The 25,006-nt window shown below is 46.0% G+C and overlaps 1 protein-coding gene across 8 annotated transcripts in view; it reads left to right on the top strand.

The window, feature by feature from the left end:
• Positions 1-2,004: 2,004 nt before the first annotated feature.
• Positions 2,005-25,006, top strand: part of FBXO34 (F-box protein 34) — a 41,893-nt gene continuing 18,891 nt past the window's right edge. For 2 of the 8 annotated variants that reach the window (XM_017836799.1, XM_017836803.1), the window contains exons 1-2: positions 2,823-2,911; positions 16,506-16,584. The gene's annotated coding sequence lies outside the window, so the exon portion shown is untranslated. Of the gene's footprint in view, positions 2,108-2,822; positions 2,912-3,527; positions 3,547-3,577; positions 3,964-16,505; positions 16,585-16,642; positions 17,375-25,006 lie in introns of those variants that run through there. The other 6 variants (XM_017836798.1, XM_017836801.1, XM_017836802.1 and 3 more) reach the window with 5 other exon arrangements.

Raw genomic sequence — 25,006 nt, 5'->3', positions numbered from 1 at the left:
TTAACCCCAGAACAAGTGCTGGATTCAACCATAAGCCAACCATAAGCTGAGTTGAGACCAAACTTTTTGTTGTTTCCAGAGACTTTGGAGCAGGTTACTTTGGGGGAATTGTGCTTTTATCCCCTTGAGCAAAAGCAGATGAAGAAACTGCTTAGTGCCGTGGGATTAGGTGACGTCTCAGCAGCAGGAAGGCTTCTGAGTTAGGCCAAGACCGCTGCATTTTCCTTTGAAAAGAGCACCCTTTTCCCTACTCACACAAGACTTCTAGTAATATTGGTTTTAAATTTTGGCTGAAAACCTGTACATATCTTTTCTCAGCATGTGCCTCTGTTGTGTCTCCATTGCCCAGGATCAGAACAGCTACAGAAGCCAGATGCAACTGCTGGAGTTGTGTTTCGTGGTTGAAACAGTGTCAGTAAGGAACAGCTCAGTTTACAGAGGATAACACAAAGCTGTGACGAATATGACTGTTAATCAAGATGGAAGCAATAAAAGAGCTGTAAGGACTTGGTTAATCCTGTGTACTCTGACAGAGTTAAACTTCTCCAGGTCTCCGATAAGATAGGACTGGTTTTCTTTATCTATTGTGTTTTTTTTTAATGTTCAAGGCTACTGAAATGCAGAAGGACCAGATGCCCATGTAAGCTAAACAATGTGCAAAATCTTTCTTATATTATCTCTAATTGCCCCGAGGGGGTGAGAGAAGAAAGGTTGTTTAATCATTAGGAGTCACTTAGCAGCAAATGGCAGTTTTCTGTCTTTATCAACTTACAACAAAAGACTGGGGCTGTACCTTTGTGGGGCCTTTTTCTAATATGACAGGGCACATATTTCATTTCCCTTTAAGTCGTCTGGTGATATCTTGTGTGTCACTGTCTGTCACTGAACTGTGGGGCCATGCTAGTAAAGAGGGTTTTTTTTTCCATGTGCATTTGGTCCTATACCAAAATACAGAATTTTTCCCTGGAACACAGGAAGCTCCTGTGTCAGCAGCAGCTAAATCCCGTTGTTGTTCTGGGGTTTTGTTACAGCTGAGAGGAGAAAGTACTGGAGGGGTGAGGAACTGTAGGGTCTGATTTCTCTTCTCTCCTGATCTAATATTTGACCTTCAGCAACTCATTTTACCTCTATCTTCCCTCCTGCCCTCGCTTTGTCTTTGTATGTAGTGGCTGTAGTCAACAGGGACTCCAGAGACTTTGGGAGGTTCATCTCAGCCATCTGAGAATCCATGTTAATGTGATCCTGGGCCTTGGCTAATTAGCTCTGCCCCTCGTCAGGACTATCACAGTGCTGTGCTGACACACTTAGACTGCTTTTTAGCTTGAGAATGGTCTCAAGGATCTCCTCACAGTGTTCCATTACACAAAGTAGTGCTGCCCTCCTGCAGGTCGGGGAATCATAGAATCATAGAATATCTTCAGTTGGAAGTGCCCACAGGGATCATCCAGTCCAACTTCTGGCCCTGCACAGGACACCCCAACAATCCCACCCTGTCCCTGAGAGCGTCATCCAAATGCTTCTTCAATTTGGCAGAATTGGTGCTGTGCCCACTGCCCTGGGGAGCCTGTTCAGTGCCCGACCACCCTCTGGGTGAAAAACCTTTTCCTAAGATCAAACCTAAACCTCTCCTGACAGCTTCATGCTGTTCTCTCGGGTGTGAGAGAAACCAGGCCCTTTTGGTTTGCTACACTGCCCTCCCCCTGAGTCATAGGTGGTCCTCCGTGGGGACCTCCATCCCTGCCCACATCCCTCCAACTGGAAGTGAACTGCCAAAATCTTTTAAGGAGAGGGGAAGCTCCTTCTTGCATGAACTCCTTTAGGCTCAAGCCATCAGCTGGTACCACCCCTTTATTCCCCTTTTTCCAATGCCTTCCCTTTGTGTTTCTTGCTTGTTCTTGATACCTCTGGTTTAGAAGGATTTCTCCAGTGCCTGTTTCTTTCTCCCTGCAGGCTGAGCCTTCACCAGGACGGCACAGAGAGGATGGCTGGGGTGACACTTGCGTGACAAACCACTGCCCGGGTCTGCACAGCTGTGCCTCCTCGGATAATCTACACCAGGAACAGCAGCTCGTGTTTTCCACTGTCAAGGACAGATGACAGCAAAAGGGTATTTAGTGATTGTTCCCGAGGAGGCAACGTTGGCAAAACAAGCTGGCAAGGCTAGCACGGCTCTGGTGGGGTTTCAGTACCGAGGGACGCACTCAGTGACCTCCCAGCAGCTCTTTTGGGATGGGCTGTCCAGGAAGGTGGTGGAGTCACCCTGGAGGCGTTTAAGGAAAGATTCGATGTGGCACTTTGTGCCACGGTCTACCTGACACGGTGGTGGTGTTCAGTCATAGGTTGGACTCGATGATCTCAGAGATCTTTTCCAACCTAACTGATCCTGTGATTCTTTCGGCCCTGCAGTCGGGAGTTCAGCAGATTTCAAAGCCAGGAGCTCTCTCCAACGAGTTTTTGGTCTCCCGCAGAGGACCGTGTAGGTTTTTAGCCTGTTACCACCACGTTAACCTGCCGGTGCCACCGAGCGGGCCGAGAACCAGCACCCCCGCGGCTCCCAGTGCCACGTTGGTCGCCAAGCCCGGGCAGGGCGCTCCGAACCCGGGCACACCGGGGCGAGCAGCGGGGGTTGCGGGGTGACACGGGGGGGGCTCGAGTCCCGAGGAACGGGCGGCGCCCCGAGCCGAGCCCCCGGTGCCTGGCGCGGCGGGGCGGCCGGTGCCTGGCGCGGCGCGGGGGCGGCCCCGCGTCCCTCCCCGCCGGCTCCGCGTCCCGCCCCGCTCCGCCCCGGATTGGCGCGGCCGCCGCGGCTCCTCCCGCCGCCGCCGGGGCGCAGGGGGGATCCGGCCGAGCCGAGCCGAGCCCAGCCGAGCCTGGCGGCTCCGCGGCGCCCCGTGCTCCGGCCCCGCTCCGGGTAGGCTCCCGCGGGCGCGGCGGCGGCGGTGGGTGGGTGGGCGCCGGGTCCGACCCGGTGCGGGGCAGGTGGGCGGCCGAGCGGCCAGCGGGGCCCGCCCGCGCTCCGCCGGCCATGGCGGCGGCGGGGCCGCTGCCCGCCCGCAGGACGGGGCCGCGCCGAGGGCTCCGCGCCCCCCGCGCTCCGCTCCGCGTTATTTTACCCGGTCGTTTTAACGCTCCCCCCCGGCGACCGCCTCTCCCCGGGGGGGGGTTTTATCGCGCTCCCTGCCCTGCCCTGCCCTGGCAGCACTCCCGCTGCTCTCCCGGCCCGGGAGCGGCCCCGTCCCCCCCCTCGGCACCGCCGGGTCACCGTGCGGGGCTCGGGGCATCCCCGTCCCCCCCGCGGTTGCGTAACGCGACCGCCCCACGCGTGGCCGTGGGGACACAGCCCCGCTGCCTTCTCGCGGACCTGCTTTTTAAAACGCCCCCTTCCCTTCCCCTGCACTTATTTCTCCTCTCCCCCCCCCAGATTTTGCTCAACCGAGTTGCGGTCACTTCCTGGTCCTGGTTTTTTTTTTTTACCGCACGGCTTCCCCCCCCCCCCCGTGTTTCAGGCATCGATCAAGCCCTTCGCAGGGAGGGGTTGTGGACTCGGTAAACATAAACAGCGATCCAAAAGAGACAGCTTTAATCGCTATTAGATGTTGTGATAACGTTAGAATAACGTGTTCACGTGGGGGGTGGCGTAAGAACCTAAGGAAAGGTTAAAAGTACAATTGCAGTGGAAGTGATTTCTTCTCGGAATTACTTCCTCCAAGGCCTTACTCGAAACAGTGTAGCTTTTAATTTCTTCAGTAAACCGAGGTTATTGGCTCGCGCAGTGCCGCTTCCAGTTGGAGAAATCTCCTTGTATCAGCCGGAGAAGTGGATCTAAGGCTTGTCCTGCGAGGTGCTTCGTACAACGCCCAACAGCCGCGTACGTCCCTGCTCTGCTTTTAAATAACCGGCTTGGATGGGGCTGTAGAGCTCAACTCTGGCAGCCTGGGCTGCAAAACCCGCCTGCGAGGCTGTGTGAGTACTCCGGTGGTTGACCCTGCCCTGCTGAGCGCTGTCCTGGCCGTGCCACAGCGCTGGGAATCCAGTTTTGGGGATATCCAGGGTGGCTGTGGGACCCGGGAACGTGCGGCGCAGACTCGGGTCGCGAGTCCTAATGAGTGTTTGCATAGTGCTTCGTGTTTTCTCGGATGAAGGGTTTTACATAATTGACCATTATAATTGTCTGTCACCCCTAGAGAAGAGCCAAAAAAAAAAAAACCCTAAAAGCCAAGCGTGGAGGTAGGCAGTGGTTTCGAAAGTCCAAAGTCTAAACCAGTAAATGCCTGTAGGTTGTGAACGTTGTTACTGCTCAACGTGGAGGCAGCAAAATGACTGACTGAAAAAAAAATTAATCTAGTTCTGTCCTCCTTTTGCGCCATTTGATCAGCGTTGTCCGGACAAATGACATCCTGCTCAGGCTTGAGCTGCTCGTTCTTCGGTGTTCAGAAGAATTCCTAATGGGAATCTGGTTCCATGGGTGTTGCGTTGGGGTTTTGGTTTTTTTCTTTCTTTTTTTTTTTTTTTCCTTGAAATCTTAACTGGAAGCCTTTTACAGTGTTTTGATTCCTTTTTTAATAAATGGCTAATCCCTTGCTGCAGGGGATGGGAGTGTTTTGAACGCAGCGTTTTTGGGTCCTGAGGGGAGGGGGAAGGGAGAGCCTTGTCTTGCTTTCCAGCAGCCACCCGCCTTCCCCGGGCCTGAGTGAAAGAGCCTTATTGACTGATTTTGAAGGTAACATGCCCAATTCTCCTCTTACACGCTAAAACCCATAAATTTGCCATAGCACAGGGCTTTGGAGGGGAAGAAATGGAATGTCAGGGAGCCTGGGCTTCATCACGAGCAGCCTGGCAACAAAGGCAGTGTCTGTTAATTGCATCGCGCTTATCAAAATCTCCCCTGCTAATGACAAAGTAACATTTTAATAGGTGTGAAAAGTTGTGGGATTTGATTTAATACCACTGTCTTAAAACCATCCTGCGTGCTCTGTATGACTAAGTTGTCTCTGTTGTATTTAATTGGAGAACAAGCAGAGGCTGAGGTGAAAGCTGGGGATGTTTCACTTGCACTAAATGCTCTTTAAAACCTTTTCTCCGTTTAGAGAGGGGTCGTGAGGAATTGTGAGTGGCTTGTCAAGTGCTGAGCTGCAACTAAGTGTCTTACAGGGTATAAAACGACTTTCTGTGTCTCTTCAGTTTGGAAGCTCGTTTTGTAGCATGCTGTGGGTGTTCACAGAGGCTGGCCTGTAGTTCCCCTTCCAGGAAGGACTGTGGTTTTGGGGTATGGAGGTGCCAAGTTAAGTTTCTGGTGATGTGAAGTTGAATACTGTGTAGTGTATGCACGATACTACCGAGGTAATAACTGACCCTGAGGTTCCAGGTGTCAACACATTCATCATAACGTGTTATTTTCGCTTCTCACTGCCCTGTAGCACAGCCAAACAAGCATTTTGGTATAATCCTCACACACTGGTGGCTGTATTCCCAGCAGACATGGCATATTTTAATATTCCTGTTGCAGGTTTGATACCTGGCTTCAGAGAAGAGAGCAGCTTTTCTTGTACCTGAATAGTTGAGCCTGCAAGGAAAATGTAGGACTGATCCTAAGCCTGTCATTAAAGATAATGTATCTTGGGAAGCATCTCTCTTGCCCTTGTATGCTGGGATTTTTGGCTCTTGTGGGTTATTTGGTCATCAGATGTATCACTGGGTGTTCCTATACATTTAAGCTTTTGAAGGAGACCTTGGTTTAGTGAAAGTTGTTGGTTAGAGATCCTCTTCCTGGCTCTGTAAGCTCTCTAGGAAGGGGGGCACAGGAATGCTGCTTTGGTATGTGTGGCTGCTCCGTTTTTATTTGTAGCATATTTTGCTGGTTTTGTTTTCTAAGCTGTTTTGATTCTATTAACTGATTAAACATAGATTCTATTAAAGTCAGTGTGACAGACTTTTTAATGTACGAATGTTGTCCTTTTCTTAAAATGTCCTCTTTTTGACCCCTAAAATTTGAATCAGGATCGTTGCCCCTAGTGCAGATCCTGGCTGTAATTGTGGGATTTGTTTGGAATTTGCATTGTAGTTGTGGAATTAGTGTTTATCCCCCAAATAACTTTTCTCTTTTTGTCTTTGTTGTGGAAGGGGGATATCTGCTGTATCACTTGCTAATCCTGCTGTTGCAGTTTCATGCCTAGAGCATAGCTGGAGCTGTATTTACCACTGTAGGCATGGTGGTTGGTTTAATCTGGCTATTTTGGGTGTCAGACACAGAGAAATCACAGCAGGACTGGCTGGTGTGGGTATAGGATGGGCTTGTTGACTCTCATCAATGGTACCATGACCTGGCTGTCCAAATTTGGGCGTCTGCAGCGTCATTGCAATGGATGTCAGAGGAAGATGGATTAAATATAGCTCAGGTGTGCCTAAACATGTTGCAGTTGCTCCTCCTGGTGCAGTACAGAGCTAATGGGAATGTTTACATAGATCACCTTCCTACACACTGGAGGTTCAGCTACCTCTTTGGCAGCAAGTTGCTGCTGGGCAGCCACATGACTACTTAAAGCTGTTTGGAAAGTAAAAATACCCTACGTAGGGACGCATAGATGGCTGTTAAGAAAATGTCAGCTTTTAAAAAAATTAAATATATTATTCAGAAATGGCCGACCGGCATCTTGGGGTGCAGAAAACACTGCTTTTCCCTCCCCCCCCCATGTGATTAAAAAATAATCCCGCTTTAGAAGCTGCTCTGTCTGCAGTTCACAGCGAAGTGATGGCATTTAGGTAGCAGGGAGGCAGAATTCCTGCCAGTTTAAATCCTGCTGTCCTAATGTGCCATTCTGTGCAGCGCTTGGAAGCTAATATACAGTGTTCTTCTGCCTTGCAGCAAAACAACTAGTGATTAAAAATTCAGCAGATGCTGTGGTTCACTTAACTACTTGTTCTTGCATCATTCAGGTCATATCACACAATTAATGTTGCTAATGTTCAATCTAGCCTTTTTTTTTTTTTTTTTTGTCTAAGAATGGAAATTATCTGAACTACCATGGGATTTCAGAACTGTTTTGGCAGGAACTGGGCTATGCAAAGTAAGTTATTCAGGGCTGTTTTCGCCCTTCCCCTAACTTGGAAAAATCTTCTTTTGATTTCAGAAATATCATTTGTTCATGCCAGGCAGGGCTTTCATTTCTGCAGCTTTCCTGACTTTAAAAATCAAAGTATTTTCTTTTGATTGCTTTGAGATAAATCAGACTCCCTAGTTGAGAAGGAAGAGGGGGAGAGCACGATAGGTGTAAGTGCTTGCTTTCTTACTTAAACTCAGTGTTTCATTTGGCCACAGAAGTATTTTTGTAAGAGAATTCTCATTTTGTTGCGGGCAGAGTTTCTACTGCTCTCGGTACATCTACCTTTAACTTGCAGTTTTGGTTAATAGCATTCAATCCAACGTGTCACTTACTTGACTTTTAAATTAGAGTTAAACTTTGCTTTCCCCTCCCCATGTTCCTTCAATTATGTGAGATTTGGGTTCTTTTTGTAGCACACACGGATTCCAGAGGTCTTTGCTGGGCTGCCCGAAAGTAACGTTCGTGTAGCAAGACTTGCAGCTTGTTTTCACTTCTTAAGAGAAACTAAATTCGGAATGTGGAACACAGGTGGAGTATTTTGGTCAAGGGCACACGTGAGGCTCAGCCATTGCTGGAGAACTGCAGAGCTGAGGAGGAGGTCGTGTCTCTTAAGTGTGAAGTGGCAAATCAGTAACAGGAATGGAAAAGGTGAATTTATGTTACAGTATATGATATCCAATGTAGGATGGATGTGCCTGTGAACCAGGTTTTGGAGCAGTAATGGGCAAAACCGGGAGACTTTCTGTTTACATGTGTTGTTTCAACTTGCAGTTTGGATGGCTTTTTGTGATCTGTCAATTAGCACATCAAGAGGACGTATTTTTAGTCGGGGCAGACATTTTTCTATGGAAAAACCTGTTTGGACTATTAACTCTAAATGTACTTTGAGACAACTTGTCTCAACTAAATTGTCAGCAATCAGTTTGAAAAATGAAATCTTAAATATGTAAACCCTCCCCCCTCCCAGCCTCTTCAGTGTCCTGTTTAGAATGATGGAAGAGAAGGATTCAGACTGCCTTTTGCATGTTCCTGCTTCCATGAGTGTGTGTATCCAACATGCTGTACTTGCAGAATTGATATTCAGGATAATATGTTTAATCTCCAATTGCAAAAAAAAAAAAAAATAGCTTCACACATAGCTAATTCCATCTGCTGGAAAAATAAGAGCGGGGCTAACTTCATCACTTATTTGGGACCTACTTTTTGCTGTGCTAATTACTATGTATGAACTTTGGAAATTTGCATAATTTTTTGGCAAACCTAAGCGGCAGCCATTTAATTTAGAATTTTATTAACTTGAAACATCCCTAGCAACTCCCGAGCTGCTTCTGGTTCATTCTGTGATTTTGGTGTTTTACAAAGTTTGATTTAGAAAGCTTCAGTAACTGTTTTCTCCTTGCAGTGACTTTATATAAATAACAGTGTCTCGCTGCCATTTCCAGTAACTTTCAACCTGCAGTCTACTGCAAAATTCCTTTTGTCATTCAAATAAAAAAGTGCTGAAGTTAAATTCTTATAAAAAAACCCTCAAACAGTAAAATTAGAAGGTAGGCTTTGCTCGCTCTTCTGCAGTGTGAGAAGAGCACTGGAAATATTTTAAGTGTAGCTGCATTTCAAAAAGTAACCTTGGGGAAACTGGGGCATGTCAAGTCTGGTCCTAATTCCACTAAAAGCTGGTCTCATGATGTGAATTTTTAAGCTCCAAAGAGTTTGGATGTAAATTCATCACTGCAGATAGCTACTAAATGTTCTTTCTCATGAAAGGCTGGGTTTTGACACATTTTCAGCTTCCTAAGATATCTAGTCATGCCTTTTCCACTTGATTTGCTTTTGTTTTTGTGACCTCCACCTTCACTGATTTTGCTGGTTGGCAGTCAGAATAATCTGTAAAATATTGAAGCAGTTGGAATATTGTAGTAAAAAAATACTGTCTGCTTTATTGGAGTGCTGTTATTTGGAATCAGCTGTTATGTCCTGATTTTCTTTTGGATGCAATAGACTGGATTAATTTTAAAATCTGAACTATTCGTGCCCAATTTCTGTCTCGGTACCACCAGGAACTTCCTATGTTGCTCTGTGCAGTTGCAGTCCCGAGTCTTTGTCCCTCTTTCCTCCTCCCTCTTACTCTGTTGATCACTTAAAAATGCAGTTTTTTAGCTCGGGATGAGCGGGGTTATATTGCTAGACTCTTTAATTCCTCTGTAATTGGCAGAGAGCCAGGCATAAAATCTTCTTCATAAGTCACTCTGGAGATTTCTTTGTATGTGCTATTATTTTCTTTGCGTGCTAACATCAGTGAAAATATTTCTTCTCTCTCTTTTTTTCTTTTCCTCCCCCCAAGTCTAGACCAGGCATAATTAGGCTCGTGTGTATGTGTAGGCTTGGGTGTTGCCACGCTGCAAGCCCAGCAAGCAATTTGAAGTCCTTGGGCAGTGTAAGACCAAAATTTCTTGTAGCATCAAAGGCAGCAGCTATCCCTCTGCATCTGGGTAGGTGAAATAATTTTCTGGTGTATCTAAACTTCAAAGACTAACTCGTGGCTTGTGCCTGTGGTCTGGCTTTTTGCAGTGTGTCACACTCACACTAGAGGCTATATTTTAAAAAAAAGTTTGGATCCTGGGTTCAAGCAGGACTTGCGTATCAGTGATAGAGGCTGGTGTTGAATTGGGGTTTATGTTCACTGATTCATGTGCTTCCAGAGGCATCCCAGCTCTCTTTTGATTTATAAAGCTCTTCATTGAGGTCTTTGTGCTGAACTTTGCCTTCATTGCAAAGAGTAAAAATCCTTTCCATCGTGAAGCCTTTGCTCTTGCCTTGGGCCTCTTAATGTTTTTGTCTGCAGAGGTTTTGTCCTTCCTCCTGTCCTGACTTCTGAGGTGGAGAGAAGCTCCCTGTAAACATATATGGAAGGCCTGGTAGCTTGAGACAAGTGTCAGGGATTTGGTAAGGGAATTCTGAAAAAAAACCCCAACCCCAAACCAAACCCTTAAGGAAAACCTGTCCCTGGAAGTGGGTTTATACACCTTGATTTAACCATCAGGGCACCAGAACCTGCCATCAGCTGTGGGTCAGACTGTGAGTTCCTCGCATTTTTTCATTTAATTTCCTCTCTAGAGGAGGATGACACTCTACCATTGTTTTTTTTTTTTAATGAGGTAACTTTATCTTAATAAACACATGAATGAAGTGATGCAGAGCGCGCTTGTTTATGCGTCTGAAATCTAAGTAAATCTGCTGCTGCTTCTGAAACTGGGGCTGTGGGAGGATTACTGGTAGCAGTGAATCCATCTTCCGTGGTGTTAAGGGAAAAAAAAAAAATCCCTGTCTTTTTCTTAAAATGCTTGTGGATTTTTTTAGGGCCGCAGATGTAGTCGTATTAAAATGTAAAATGACTTGCTTCGAATTGGTCTCGCAGCAGAAGCAGTTGGAGATGTGGCTTTGGTAGAAGTTACTGGGAATTCAACCTGTGCTGTGGATGGGAGCTCAGAGCAGTTTGAGTCATGCTTCCTCCATGGATAGGGCATGGGATGCCACCAGCAGTGGACTAAACCAGTTTTCCTGATGATTGCTTTGTTCAGCTTTAACTGCTTATGGGGCTGTTAAAATGCTGTCCAGGGATGTGCCAGCTGGAGGCCATGGGATAAATTGTGGGATAAATAGTAGCAGTTTACATACCTTTGTAGCAAATGTCTCTGCACACTCTACTTGCCTTAAAAGGGATTTTTTTTAAGCTCTTTTTCTTCTTTTGGATCTGTAGATGTATCCAGCAAGGAAAGGGTTGTGTATGGATTTTGTGAGGTGTTAACAGCTTCATCCCTGGCCTGACTGAATCCAAGGAAGTGAAGGCACCAGTGCATCCTGCAGGGATGGCCCATTGTCTTTGGGAAAATGTTTTTAAGAAATTGGAAAGAACGTAGCTTGGAAAAAAGTCAAGGAACTTAATCTGAGTGTAAAATTGTTGCATCAGTAGTGGACCTATATAGAACAAGTTCATTGTTGCATTAATAGTGTTGGGGTTTTTTTTAAATATTTTTGTATATTTTTTTTTTTTTTTAAGGTCTGGGGGAATCTCCCTTGTCCCTCCAGCTCTCCCTTGGGTCACAAATAGAGAAACTTCTCTGGGATATACATGAGGCAGAGGCTGTTGGGAGAAGCCATGTCTTTAATTAGACCCCAACGGGTATTGCTGGGGTGGAGGAGAGGAGATGAGATGAGTGAGCTTTGGAGCCTGAATAAATGCCAACATGTATTTTATCAGAATTACAGTTTGGAATCAGGGATTTACTGTGAGTTGCCATTTGGCTGTGGGGTGTCTGGGGCCTTTCTGCCTCTTCCAGCTATTAGCTGCAGTTGTGGAAAAGCTGCATATACCACTTCACAAACATAAAACACAGCTCTTTAAGGGAAGGGAGGGTAAATGACCCAGGTAAAATGAGCCAGGCTGGAGTCAGTAAACCTATCCAGAGTGCCAGCAAGCAATACCTGTGTCCTAAGTTTAATGTATTCACTTCCCAGTGATCATGCCCAGGAGGATTAATGAGAGATGCTTTAACTTAAAGCTGGTAGGTACAGCAGTGCCTTTTTTTTTCCATCTCAAAAGTGGTTTGCTTTTACTGAAATAGCTAAATGCAGGCATGTTAAGCTTAATATAAATGTGTGTGGGGGTACCTGAGAAAGCATCCCATTAGGTAACCCAGTAACTTTCTCCTGGGGAGATGCTGATGATATCACCTTTGCTGCCAGTCAGGGCCAAGACAGGCTTGTTAGCAGCTTGTGACAGCCCTACTTTGCTTTGTGGGTATTTTAAATGAGGGTAGCAGAGCTAGAGGAAGAGGTGATAACGTCTGTGCTGGTTTTTTTCTTGTTGGGGGGATGGCAGAGGAGGAGATAGGGCTAATTGCATACCTTCCAATTCCAGTTACTTCATTACAGAATAATCATTGGAGCAGCCCTGCAATCTGCTCTGATAGCAGATAAGTGGTGTGGCTCGAAGCACTTCAATCTAAACAAAACTTAAGTGCTTTTTCCTTTTTCCCTGGAGTGAAGCTGTAATTTCATTATGTGAATGTTAGCCAGGACAAAGTTGTTTTTGCAGCTGTCATGAAGCTTCTCTGGGCTTTGTGTGTGTCAGAGGTATGTCCCCAGTGTATGTAGCAAAAATATCCCCAAATACTGCATTCCCTTACCTGGCAGCTTCAGCTGAAGGCTCTCCAAGTGTTTACCAGGTGAAGATTTGTAAAGGATTGACGTTGGATGTCTCCAAGGGTTTAGATATAAACCAGTGAAGGTTTGGATTATATTCCTTTCCATAGCAATACATGCTAATATTAGTTTCTCTGTCTGCATTAGGCCCCAGAATAGTCAAGCTGAAGAGCCTGAGCCCATCTCTGCTGCTTCAGAATATGGGTCCCTATGGTGAGAGTGGTCTCATTGACAAATGGTGTCATTTCGGTTCTCCAGTGTAGAAATGGTGTTAAATGCAATCTGTGTGATGTGAGAGAGAATGATTGGGCAGAGCTTCAGAGAGGAATTTTGTCTTTCTTTGAAATGAGATAAAAATGCATTTGTGCATCAGGCTGAATCCTGAAAAATCACAACATCCTGAATGGTTTGGGTTGGAAGGGACCTTAAAGCTCATCTTGTTCCAACCCCCTGCCACGGGCAGGGACACCTTCCACTACCCCAGGTTGCTCCAAGCCCTGTCCAGCCTGGCCTGGAACACTTCCAGGGATGAGGCAGCCACAGCTTCTCTGGGCAACCTGTTCCAGCGTCTCTCAAAATACCTTCTTGGAACTGATGTTGATGATGATGACTTTGAGGTACCGGCTGAAGGCCATGAGAGCACTGCAGACAAGTGCCTGGATTTTGCACAGTGCACTACTGGCCAAACCATAAACTTCTGTCAGGCTCATTTTTTTTTTTTTTTCTGGACTGCCATAGAACTGTTAAATCCAATCTGTTCCTAAAAAGACAGCTGACTGTGCAATCTGAGCCACATAAAATTCTTTGTCTCTGCTTTGGACTTGAATGGAAAAGTAGTTTGTTTTCACATTAAATCGACCTCAACTGTCGCTGCCCCAAAGGGGGTCTGTTCTTGCAGGCTCTGCTTGGATGAGTGCTCTTGGCTCTTGCTGTGTTTTAGTGTAAGCCTGCTAACTCAGATCAGGACAATGGGAGGATGGTAACACGCTGAGACAGATACTTGTTAGCAGGTTAAATGTTTTGGGAGAGAAAATGTGATAACACTTGTTACAAGTTAATAGTTTTTGTAAGTTTGGGCTTGGTTGTGTTGGTCGTAACTTGGCTGATAGGGTTGATCATGTAGGTCCAGCTGCAGCATTAAGCTCTTGGAATAAATAAGGTGAAGTGATGGTGAATTTCAAAGGATTAAGGAGTATGAGGCCCACTTAGTTGGGTCTTATATTTTTAAGGTGGCTTTCAGAGGGAAAGGCCCAAATGTGCTTTGCAAAGGGACCTGCTCATCATGTACTGGAGTGGGTCCAGGCTTTGATAAAAACAGTGTGGCTTTTTTTAATGACATGAACTGCATCACCTTTTTTTAAGGGAGGTATTTATTTATTTGTATAGGGGGAAAATACTTCTTTCCTGTGCTGTGTAAGTGACCACACACTGGAACAGATTGCCCAGAGAGGCTGTGGAGTTTCCCTTACTGGAGGTATTTCAGAACCCTCTGGACACAATCCTGTGCCATGTGCTCTGAGATGATCCTGCTTGGGCAGGAAGGCTGAACCAGATGACCCACTGTGGTCCCTTCCAACTTAAACCATTCTGGGATTCTGTGGAAATCTGTAGCTGATCAGATCCCTGCATCCCTTTTTAGCCACTGATGTTGCAGGGACAGGAGGCTGGCAGGCTGGGTTGGGTATTGCCCAAATAAAAACCATGTTTAAGCCTGGAGTGTTATCTGGCAGCAGGGCTCCCTGACCCTCAGCCTGTTGTGGAGATCAACCCAGAGTGATCTTTGCCACAGTTTCCTTGAGAGAATATTGTAGGATATGAGTCTGGTGTGGGAGTACCACACTGCCTTTTTAAAAGAGATTGGGGGCCTTGCCTCTGTAGGGAAAAGAAGCCAGAAGATGGGCTGTGATATGATAACTTTTGTGTTGGCCAACCTGCTCCGAGGGTAGTGTAGATGGAAAGGGACTTGCCTGTGGACAGAAGGTTCAGCTGGGTAGTCAGGAAGGGTCTGCAAAGCACAGCTCCTTCCTATGAGAGGGCAGAGCTCCTCCACCTGTAAACACCATCACGTACAGCAAGATTTTGGCATCTTTTGTGTTGACCTGAACTGCTGGCTCATAAAATGATGTCTCTCACAGGTGTCTCAAACCCACAGTGTTAGTTGTTGCGTGTGCTGCTGTTGTGTTCCCCTTCTCCAGTAAAAAAGCTAATCCTACGTTCTCAAAACGGTCCATTTGCCTTCCCAACGCCGTGCTTAGTGTTTTTTTGGAACTGGTCTTCAGTCTGTGCAAGTTGACAAGGCTCTTGTGACCATTTGGGGAGGGTGAGTTGACTTATTCTCCGCTCCTTGTCTTGAAGTGTGTTAACTGAGCTTCCACAGCAGCCACCCAGCCTTGGCTCTTCTCAGGCCTCTGTTTACCTCTTAATGGTTGTGTTGTGTCTTGGTGCTTCCTTCCTCTCCTCCCTGTGTTTGGCTCAGGGCTTTGATTGCCCCTCTGAAGCATCACATGGATGCTGGAACCGGCACACGTGACTGGGGCAGTAGGTGGTGACTGTCCACAGGTTTTTGCACTGATGTGTTCATGAGCTGGGATGGCTGCCCTGGGACTTCTCATGTGCTTCCATATCCAGTACTTAGTTACCATCCATCCTGACTGTAGAAAATGAATTGAAGGCAAATTATCCTTTGCTGGAGACTTTTCTAGGGGAAAAAAGTTTAATGAGTATCTGAAGGGCCACAGTCTTCTGGATTGTGTGTGGTGTCATGTGGCTGCGAGCAGGTTTTCCTTATTGCAGGAGCTGGATTGATTCCTCGGGGCTGGATAGCATCTGCTTTTTATGTGAGGGAGGGGGAAAAGCTGTCCGACTTTAATCTGAATTTACTAGGTAGTTAATAAGGAAGACCTCTGCCCTGAGTAACTTGCTCAGCCTATGTTGTGTTGCAGGAGCTCCATGGAGATGAAGCCTGCTGGCTTTATTTCGCTCTGAAATCCGTTTGGCGTAAAGCTGCTTCCAGAATCTCGTCCTTAGTGGTACTTCAGGCTCGTGACAGGGTAACCTGCTGGGTGTAAGGGCTGAGACTGGGGCAAAGCCTGGATGCTTTGGTGGCTGAGAGGTGACACTGGCCCGTGGAGCTTGTCCTTCAGGTGACAGGCACATTGCTGAGGGCAGTATGCCTCTGCCTGCCTCTTCCCTTTGTAATCTGCAACTTGTATTTAAAAGTAGAGGGATTTAAGGTGTTTTTTGTGCAGTTGTGGTCCGTGGGAGCAATTGGCTGCCGTGGTGAGTGGCACTGGAGCTGCCTGTGGTGGCTGGTTGTGTAAGCTGGTGTTGCTAAAGCAGCAAGTGAAGGTATTTGCAGCAGTCACTTAGAAACTGGGATAATTCAGGTCTGAATCAAGCTCAGGCTCAAACAGGTTGTGGAATTTATTTATACAACGCCACCGGGGTGTGTGACGTTGCAGAGCCAAATAAACAACGGTTCCCAGCCCCAAGGCTTGTGTTGGGTATTAGATAACGAGGCATGGGGTAATTACAGCCAGGGACATGGGTGGAGGGGTTAGGAGAGGGTGAGGGTTACATCCGTGCGGAGAACGTGAAATGTGCCTCGTTAATGGCAGCGTGAAGAAATTGTGGGTGCGTCCGGGGTTATGGGGAGGATGGAGGTCAGCTTTGCAGAGGGAGGTGCTGAGTGAGTTATGGGAGACACGTGGATTAATAAGGGAAAGCGGAAGGAGGCGAAATGAAACCAGTCAAGCGTGCGGGGAGGGGCTGGTTTACACAGAAGCTGACGTGCAGAAGCAGTGGCACTCAAGGGTCTTGAGGAATTTGGGTGTTTAGAGCAGCGACTGGGAACCCCTAAACATGTGTTGTTTGATGGGAACAGGTAAAGAAAGGGGTCCAGCCTGGCTACTGGGAGCTTTGTGTTCCTCCTCTTTGCTATCCCTGCACCCTGGGCTCCCAGGGTGCCAAAGTGCCTTCTGCCCAGCCACCTGTAGTTGGTGGACTCTTTTTGGGGTGTACTCGATCAGCCAGCACTGAAGACCTTGAATTGGTGGTGCTCCACGTCAGCAGTGCAGGGGTGCCTGTTCCCATGGGCCCTTTTGCTCTGGGCAAATTGATCTTTTGTGTCTTAAGAGCTGGTTGGTGGTTGTAACACTGTTACTGTGTCACTAATTTCCTTTTTCCTTCCCTTTTGCTCTTCAGAAATGCCATTCTCGTGAGTGTGCAAGGAACCTACAGAACTGTAATGTCTAACCCTACATGGAATAACAACTCTTGGAAGGTACCACCCTTTTTTAACTACATGGCTTTGTTACAGGTTGGGTTAATGATGATCTTTGCTTCACAGCTCGAAATGGAAGAACTGTGTCTTATGTAATGCTTTCTCTTGGAAAGGGCTGACAGGGCTGTGATGCTCCAGTCTCTGATTTCCAGAAAAACTGTGCAACCCAGCCCTTGGCCCAAGGGTGCCGGGGGGCCATCCCTGTTTCCCTGTGAACGATCTCTTTAGGCAGGTCTGGTGTTGCCTTAGGAACAGATGGTGGTTTCTATTCAGAGAGCTGAACTAAGCTTTCTTCATACTTGGTGGCCATCCTTGGAAACATATTGCCCTTCTTTAGTGATGCATGATGGCTCTGTTTGTCTTCAGTGACCTTCTGGATCGTCTTTCTTGAGGCTTCCAGCCATATTTATAAGGAATATTGTGATACAGTGCAGTTACACTTTAACATTCAGATTGAAATGTCTTGGCTGTTCGTGCTGCATTAACCAGCTCTGAGGCGTTGGCTTGTTCCGCTGTCTGATCCCGCAGTGATGCCATAATACTGAATTTTGGACTGCCCTGTACATTGCCATGGCAACAGACTGATGTCACACGCTCAAGGACATGACTTCAGTGTACGATCATGCAGAGGCACAATCAGATTTGTGGAGGAGAAAGCTGACTAATGCACATCTCAAAAGCAAACAAGGGGAATGCAGGTTACAGCTGACCAAGCAAGGTGCCTCAGTACGAAAACTCCCCGCTTAAAGAAGGTGCTGATCATGTCTTTAAGACAGGAACAGTTGTCTTGGTGAGCTTTTCTTTACCTTGGAGAAGGAGATGACTTGCAGGTGTCCCATATCTTTAAAGCAGGTGGTGTTCTGGGGTGGGGAAAGGCTCCCTGGTTTCAGAGCTTTGAAAGGGCATTTCTTTGTTTTAATTTTAAAGAACTTCTCAGTGGTCTTGTAAGAACCCTGAGAGCACTTCAACTTGCTTAATGTTGTTCAAACAGTTTAATTGGTTTTCCAAAGCTTTTATTTCATCCATAACATTGGAAGGTGAAAGGGGAACTCCGCATCTGCATTATGGTCACATTTTCCTATATCCTATTAGCAGATTCCAAGATTGTTTAATGTGATCTCCACCCATTTCATTTGGCTGCAACCTTTGCTCCCATGAAAACAAGGCTGATTGTTCTGAATTGCTGTGTGTATGTGCTTTGGCACGGCATGAAGGTACCTATAATAACACAACCATTGTCTGGAAAAAAAGGCAGTTTGCAGTAATAACTACAAATAAAAGGGTGCAGTCCCGGGGCAAGACAGATAATGGTTGTTTTCCCACCCGTTGCATGGAGGGGACTCTCGACATGGTCACCCCTCAGCATGACAGGGCTGTGGGCTCCAGCCTGGGATGTGAACGTTGGGAATAAGGGACTGAAATATTTGCGCGTTGTTCCAAGTTTCTCTTTCCTGGCCGCGGTTCCACCGCTCATATCTACGGATGGGGAGGCTCTGAATGACTTTTGCACAATGCGGTATTTTATTTGCATGCTGTGAGCAGTTTAACAAGTGTGTGTGTGCTAAATGGAGCATTCCCACTGTTTCAGTTAGCAGCTGACGCACCCTTAAAATCGAAAAAAAAAAAAAATAAAGAGAGAGAGAAAGTGCCTTTAGGTTGAACAGCGGGGTTTTGAGGGGTGACACTGCGCTGTGTGTTCGAGCGGATGGCGGGTCGTGCCAAGCCGGAATGTTAACTCGGAGTGCTGTGAGGTTCAGCAAAGAACCGGCTCAGGCTCCTTCGTGCTGAAGTAATTTTTGCTCATCTCTGCACTTTTGTGGAGTAAAAGCTGTTGCAGTGCAAGGTTTGGGAGTAACGTAATTGTTTTAAATGTTCAGTGTCGCAGGAGTTGTGGGTGTTGAACAGAAGCTGGCACTTCTTGTGGCAGTTTGGTTGCCTCCCAGGACAGGAAGCCGTGGAGTGTTAAATAAGAGGCAGGGAAGGAGTTTAACAACCCTGTCTGTAAATCAGGATGCTTGAATTGAGATCCTGGCCTTGAGCTGAAAGGACTGGAAGCTCTGCAAGATCCAGTGATTCAAGCTGCTCTGCAGAACAAGAAGATAATGGTGATGGACTATCAAGAAGGTAGCCTTGCTAAAAAAGAGAGCCTTTGTGATACGGTCAAGGGGAAGGAAGTCTGGAGAACTTAGAAAAGGAACAGATGTTTTTGGAGGTGGGGAAAAACTTAACTATCCCTGTAGTTTGCTCTTGCAGCAGAGCCAGCAGAAGGAACTTGATACCAAACAAAAGTAGGCACACCCAGGATTTAGCACAGGGATCCTGGAAAGCTGATTTTTCACTGCTGCAATGCTTTTCTGTTTGACAAATAACCTTACACAGTGGCATCTTGCAGAGACAGATCTGAATAATATATGTGAGTGTGTGCAAACGTGTGTATGTGTGTAGAAGTTTGAAGGTGCTTGCTGCTGTTCTTTAACAACAGTAGAAAAAATACTGATATATGAAATGATACTCCAAGTGGGGAGCCAGGAGGGGAGGGGATGCAGTTCCCTGAGAAGGAAATAATGACAGAAGATGCATTAAAAAAGAGGGAGAGGTTGCTTCTAGGGTGTGTTTATGTACTGTGATGACTGGAAGTGTGATAGAACAGATTGTGGATCCTGTGTATCAAAGTACCAGTGGCAATGATTCTTCAAGTTGTTGAAACTTGCATCCACAAAAAAAATATATATTTTGTTCTTCCTAATAGGTTAATCCACTGTAATTGACTGTGAAATAAACCTGGGGGAATTTTCCCATCTGTATGTGATGCACAGCTTCTTTGCTGTCTACTTGGCAACAGTACCTTCAGATAATTAAAAGCTGTTTTTTAAACCCACTCTTCTTTCAACTCTTGTTTTTCTGCATCTTGCTACTTCTCTGAGAGCTGTCAGTCACTCTTCTGGTTAAGGTGTGAAAATCTAGATAATGTGCTTTTAGGAAAGGAAAACTGCATATGATCTCTTTGCTTTTGAAAAAACCTAGGTGAATATGTAAGGCTTTTTAACATGCACATCACTGCTCCAGTTCTAAAAGTAACTCAGCTTTCCCAGTCCAGTATGGAAAACTATAAATTAACTTTGACTTTCAGAGCTCTGGTGCCATTTGCCCCTCTAAAATCAATAACCAAGCCTCCATGGTTTGCTTAGGAGGCAGTTCTAATTACCCAGAAATTACAGGAGTTGTTCAGCACAGGGATCCTCTGGTTTCAGCACATAGTTTCGTTGCTCTGTGGTGTTTTGAGAGGCCGAAGGGTGGGATGCAGCTCCAGTGAGTTTCCAGATTCCTAACAGTGTGAGGGACTGTTTTTAATAGTGATGATAAAAACAGCTATTCCCAGTTGGAGTTTAGTCAGTGGTACAATTATCAGAGCTATGAAATAGTGCAGGGATGGCTCGGAATGGAAAAACTACGGCTTGAAACTTATTTTCTTGAGGGAGCTTTTGAAATTACTTCCTGCAAACTCGTAGAGAACTAGTGAGAGACGTCAAACGCTGAGGGATCAAGCTTGGTGATTGCTTTGGTAACTTAGTTTTTGGGCTCGAAGCAAGCTTCAGCTGGCTTTTGGGAGAGAGTTGGTTGTCGAAAGCCAGCGTGGTGAGTAGGATCTCTGGAGCTGACCGGTCGGATTTGTGAGGGTATGTCCTTCTCCAGGGTGTGCTCACAGCAGCTGCTCCGCTGGAAAACGTGCCGAGTGTTTCCACAGTACAGTGACAGTGCCCAGCTCCGAGGCTGGTTCACTTAAACCATCCATTTTAAGCCACAGTTGTGGGTGCCTTATTTTCTGCTTTGCTTCTTAGTGGTTTGGTGGGTTTTTTGTGTTCTCTGAGAAGAGAATATTGATTGTACTGGAGGGAGCAGCCAGAATACTGGGTTAGACAGCAATGCTTATATTTCTTCCTTTTCTGTCTTGATTATAAAGCTGTTTTTAGACTGTTAGAGTGGATCCAGAGGAGGTCATGGAGATTCTCAGAGGGCTGGAGCCCCTCTGCTCTGGAGACAGAGTGGGAGAGCTGGGATATTTCATTCTGGAGAAGAGAAGGCTCTGGAGAGACCTTAGAGCCCCTTCCAGTGCCTAAAGGGGACTTATAAAAAGGAGGAATAGTGACTTTTTAAGTGGGCAGATAGTGATAGGACAGGGGGAAACAATTTTAAAATAACAAAGGAGAGATTTAGATTAGATATGGGGAAGATAAGGGTGGTGAGGCCCTGGCACAGGTTGCCCAGAGAAGCTGTGGCTGCCCAATCCCTGGAAGTGTTCAAGGCCAGGTTGGACAGCCCTTGGAGCAACCTGGGATAGTGGAAAGTGTCTCTGCCCATGGCAGGGGGTTGGAATGAGGTGATCTTTAAGGTTCCTTCCAACCCAAACCATTCCATGATTCTGTATTTTCTAGTGTTTTGCACTGAAAAGTTTAAAATCTTTTGAAACAAACTTCTGTTTGTTTGCAGAAAAGTCTGTACTTCCAAAATGGCCATTAACCCAGAAAGAATTGCACCAGAATTTTCTGGAGTCCTGTTGTAGGTCCGTGCAACTGAATTTTGAAGATGAAACACGAAAAAGGAAAGATTTGCAGCAAAAGTTCTTACAGTTGACAAGATACTTTAGTGTGTGGAAGCTGTCCTTTACTAAAATTTCAGTGCTATTTTGGGGCCTTTCTTTTTTCTTCAAAGAATGAATTACAGTGGAATTCGTGCTATGCGTGGAATTTCTGAAAATTTAATTGTGTTAGTTGCTAGGTGTATAGACTATAAAGCTCTTAAAATATCAAACTATTTTTTACTTCAGTAACTGAGTTATTAATGGAAAAAAAAAATCCTTTATCTTTTTTTGGCTCTATTTTTAAAGATCCATGGAATTGGTAGGTTTCCAAATTAGCTTAGGTTTTAAAAAGTCCTTTGAAAAAATCATGCCCAAAGATGCTGTGTTTAATCTTGCTCTCTACTGCAGTTTACCAGTCAAAAATCCCTGAGCTTATCTGTAGCCGAGTTAGTTCAGCAGATGTTCTGTGTATGTTGTTCTTTTAAGAATTTGTGTAAAACCAGGTGACACTTTGCCTGGGAAGGATTTGTAGCGTGTCCTCTTGCCTGCTTTGTGTCTTCATCTTAAGCAGTTTGGCCATAGTGTGTCACACTCCTGTGCTTCGGGTGTTCGTCGTTTTTTGTGGTTTTTTGGAGGTTTTTTTTTGTGGTTTTTTTTTTTTTTTTTTTTTTTTTGGGGGTTTTTTTGTTTGTTTTTTTTTTTTTTTTTTGTTTGTTTGGTTTTTTGGGGTGGTTTTTTTGTTTTTTTTTTTTTTTTTTTTTTTTTTTGTTTTTTTTTTTTTTTCTTTTTTTTTTTTTTCCCAGGTTGCAAGGCGTTTTGTTGTTGGGAATTTTCTTCTTCCCCTTGTTTTTTTTTTGGGTTGTCCACCTGCATTTGTGTGGCCCCAGCTCCACTCACTGCTGCCCTGTTTCCTCCCTGATCCTGTTCCTGCTGATCTGTATGTGCTTGGATGAGCTCTGGAAGTGCCTGGTTTTGTAGGACAGATAACCAGGGGTCCGCTCGGATTGCGGTGTCACGCCAGGTGCTGTTGTGAGTCTCATCAGCATTGCTATGTTATTCCTCCTGCCTCTGGATTGGATTCCATCTTTGATTTGCTGGCTGTGACACCCTGCTGTCCCATTTCCTTTCCTCTCCTTGTATCCCCTCATGCTGCAGGCCTGGAGCTGTTGGAGAGGTGCTCCTTCCCAGCGGCTGTTGAAGCTGCTGCTCTGGCGACGTCAGAGGGTTCCACCCATCCAGGCCTGATGGCAGCTCATGTAGCTCTGCAGGCCTCTGGTTGTAAAGAGGGGCTGCTGCCTGCCCAGGAAGCTGGGGCTGAGAATCATCTCTGCAGAAGGTGTGTCCTCAAGGAGCTGTGTCACCAGGTCAAGGAGTTCCGTGAGGAAGTGAGAAGGCTGTGTAGCGTTTGTGAGAATGAGGAACCCCGTGAAGTTCAACAAGTCCCGGTGCAAGGTGCTGCACCTGGGTCAGGGCAGTGCCAGACATGGGTACAGACCAGGAGAAGTCATTGAGAGCAGCCCTGCAGAGAAGGACTTGAGGGTTCTTTGGGATGGAAGGCTGGACATGAGCCAACAGTGTGTGCTCACAGCTCAGAGGGTTAACTGTGTCCTGGGCTGCATCGGAAGAGGAGTGGTCAGCACGTTGAAGGATGTGATTCTCCCCCTCTACTCTGCCCTTGTGAGACTTCACCTGGAGCAATGTGCCCAGGTCTGGGGTCCTCAGCACAAGAAAGTCATTGACCTGTTAGAGCAGGTCCAGAGGAGGCCATGGAGGTGATGAGAGGGCTGGAGCACCTCTGCTGTGGAGATGGGCTGAGAGAGCTGGGGAAGAGAAGGTCCTTGGAGACCTCATTGTGGTACCTTAAGGGGGCTTATAAAAAGGAGGGAGAAGGACTTTTTATATAGGTAGAGAGTGACAGGACAGGGATAAAGTTTTTAAACTGATAGAAGCAGGTTTAGATTAGATTTTGGGAAGAAATTCTTTACTGTGAGAGTGGTGAGGCCCTGGCACAGGTTGCCCAGAGAAGCTGTGGCTGCCTTTTCCCTGGAAGTGTTCCAGGCCAGGTTGGATGGGGCTTGGAGCAACCTGGGATAGTCGTAGGTGTCCCTCCCTGCCCATGGCAGAAGGTTGGAACAAAGTGGTCTTTAAGGTCCCTTCCAACCCAAACCATTCCGTGATTCTGTGAAACAGGATGTTCTCAGAGAGCTTGGAGATTCGGGAGACTGGACCCCCGTCTACATAGGGATGCAGGTGGGATCTGCTCAGTGTCTCACAGTAAGTTAGAAGTCAATAAAAGAGGAAGACTGGAAACTGGTCACTCTCCAAATAAGGAGGAATATTCCTGCCCCTCCTGAAGACTTGATGATAACAATGCCAGACAGGATCAGCCGGGAGAAGCAGCGAGCGGTTCCAGTGGGTGACTGCACCTGACAGGTTGTCCAGGGAAATTTATTGCCTTCCAGGGGCTGGAATCAGAGATGGCATGGAAAGACTGCCAAGAGAGCTAAAAGGTCAAGATAAAGTTCAGGAGATTACTGTTGCGGAAAAACGAGCAAAAAAAAAATTATTGACAGTTAAAATAATAAAATAGTAGTAAAAACCCAAGATAAACATGAAACAAACATCTTTTCTCTCCCATTTTACTGCAGGGGATTACCTGCTCTGCCATGGAGCCCCCCCTCCTTATCCTTCTCTGACCTTGGTGGGGTTTTTCCCTGTCCTCTCTCTACCAGGTGTTTTTCACCCTTTCCTAAATAAGTTTCTCCAGTGGTACCAGTTGCTTCACTGATGGGCTCAGCCATGTCCTGTGGTGGGTCATGGTGGAGCCACCTGGAAAGGGCCTGGGGCAACCCTGACCTCCTCCTGCAGAGGCCCTTGTAGAACCTACCACTAATTAGTGATTTTTTTAATTATTATTTATTTTTTTTTTTTTCTTAGGCTGTAACCTGTTCTTTAGGGGCTTTTTGTTTTATCAGATACATCTGGAAAGCCCAGTGAATCCAAAGCTTGTTCAGAGGGTGTGGGTGGTGCTGTGTCTTCTTTGTGGGTGGGTAGGTTGGTTTTAGATGCTCCTAAGGAATCTCTTCTGTTAGAAGTTTGCTGTCCTCATCAGATGTAATGAGGCATTTTGTTCTAAAATGTTCTGTGAAAAGTAGTTTGAGCTTCTTTTTTGCATGAAATGTGTCCTGAAGTTGGGTATACTTGGGATAACTGTTTTCCCAAGTTTGCAGAGCAGATTTTTTTTGGTAAACCGCTGACCTATAAGTTTGAAATTTCAGGGTTCAGCGTTTTTTACATCATCCTTGCAAAGTGAAAGATAGTTTTGTGTGAAGGTGTGACATTGGGGCACCGGCAGTGGCCTACTTTAAAGAAAAATTGGAAAGGATTTGAGATTTTATGACAAATCACGAGACATTGGTGCAAAAAATTGTGGAAAATGCTCGTATGTGAGAACAGGGTGGATTCAGGAATATGATAGAAAAACTTGGGCCTTTCGAAAGACAGAAATCATAGAATCATAGAATTTTAAGGGGTTGGATTGGACCTTAAAAATCATCCAGTCCCAACCCCCCTTGCCCTGTGCAGGGACATCTCTCACCAGACCAGGTTGCTCAAGACCTTACCCAATATATCCAAATATTTGCAACTAATGGCACAATTACTTCTAAAACCTTTTTTTTTTTTTTTTGTACTGTTATATTTAATCTAGTGTGTGTTCTGCTAAATAAGGTTTGTTGAATTTGGTTTTGGAGACCCTTAGGAAAAATTTGGGTGCTTTAGGGTNGAGACATTGGTGCAAAAAATTGTGGAAAATGCTCGTATGTGAGAACAGGGTGGATTCAG

Source organism: Lepidothrix coronata, unplaced genomic scaffold, assembly GCF_001604755.1.
Source record: "Lepidothrix coronata isolate B3197 unplaced genomic scaffold, Lepidothrix_coronata-1.0 Scaffold284, whole genome shotgun sequence".
Lineage (NCBI taxonomy): Eukaryota > Metazoa > Chordata > Aves > Passeriformes > Pipridae > Lepidothrix > Lepidothrix coronata.
Note: the sequence above shows the minus strand (reverse complement) of the source record. Positions and strands in the feature narration are given on the sequence as shown.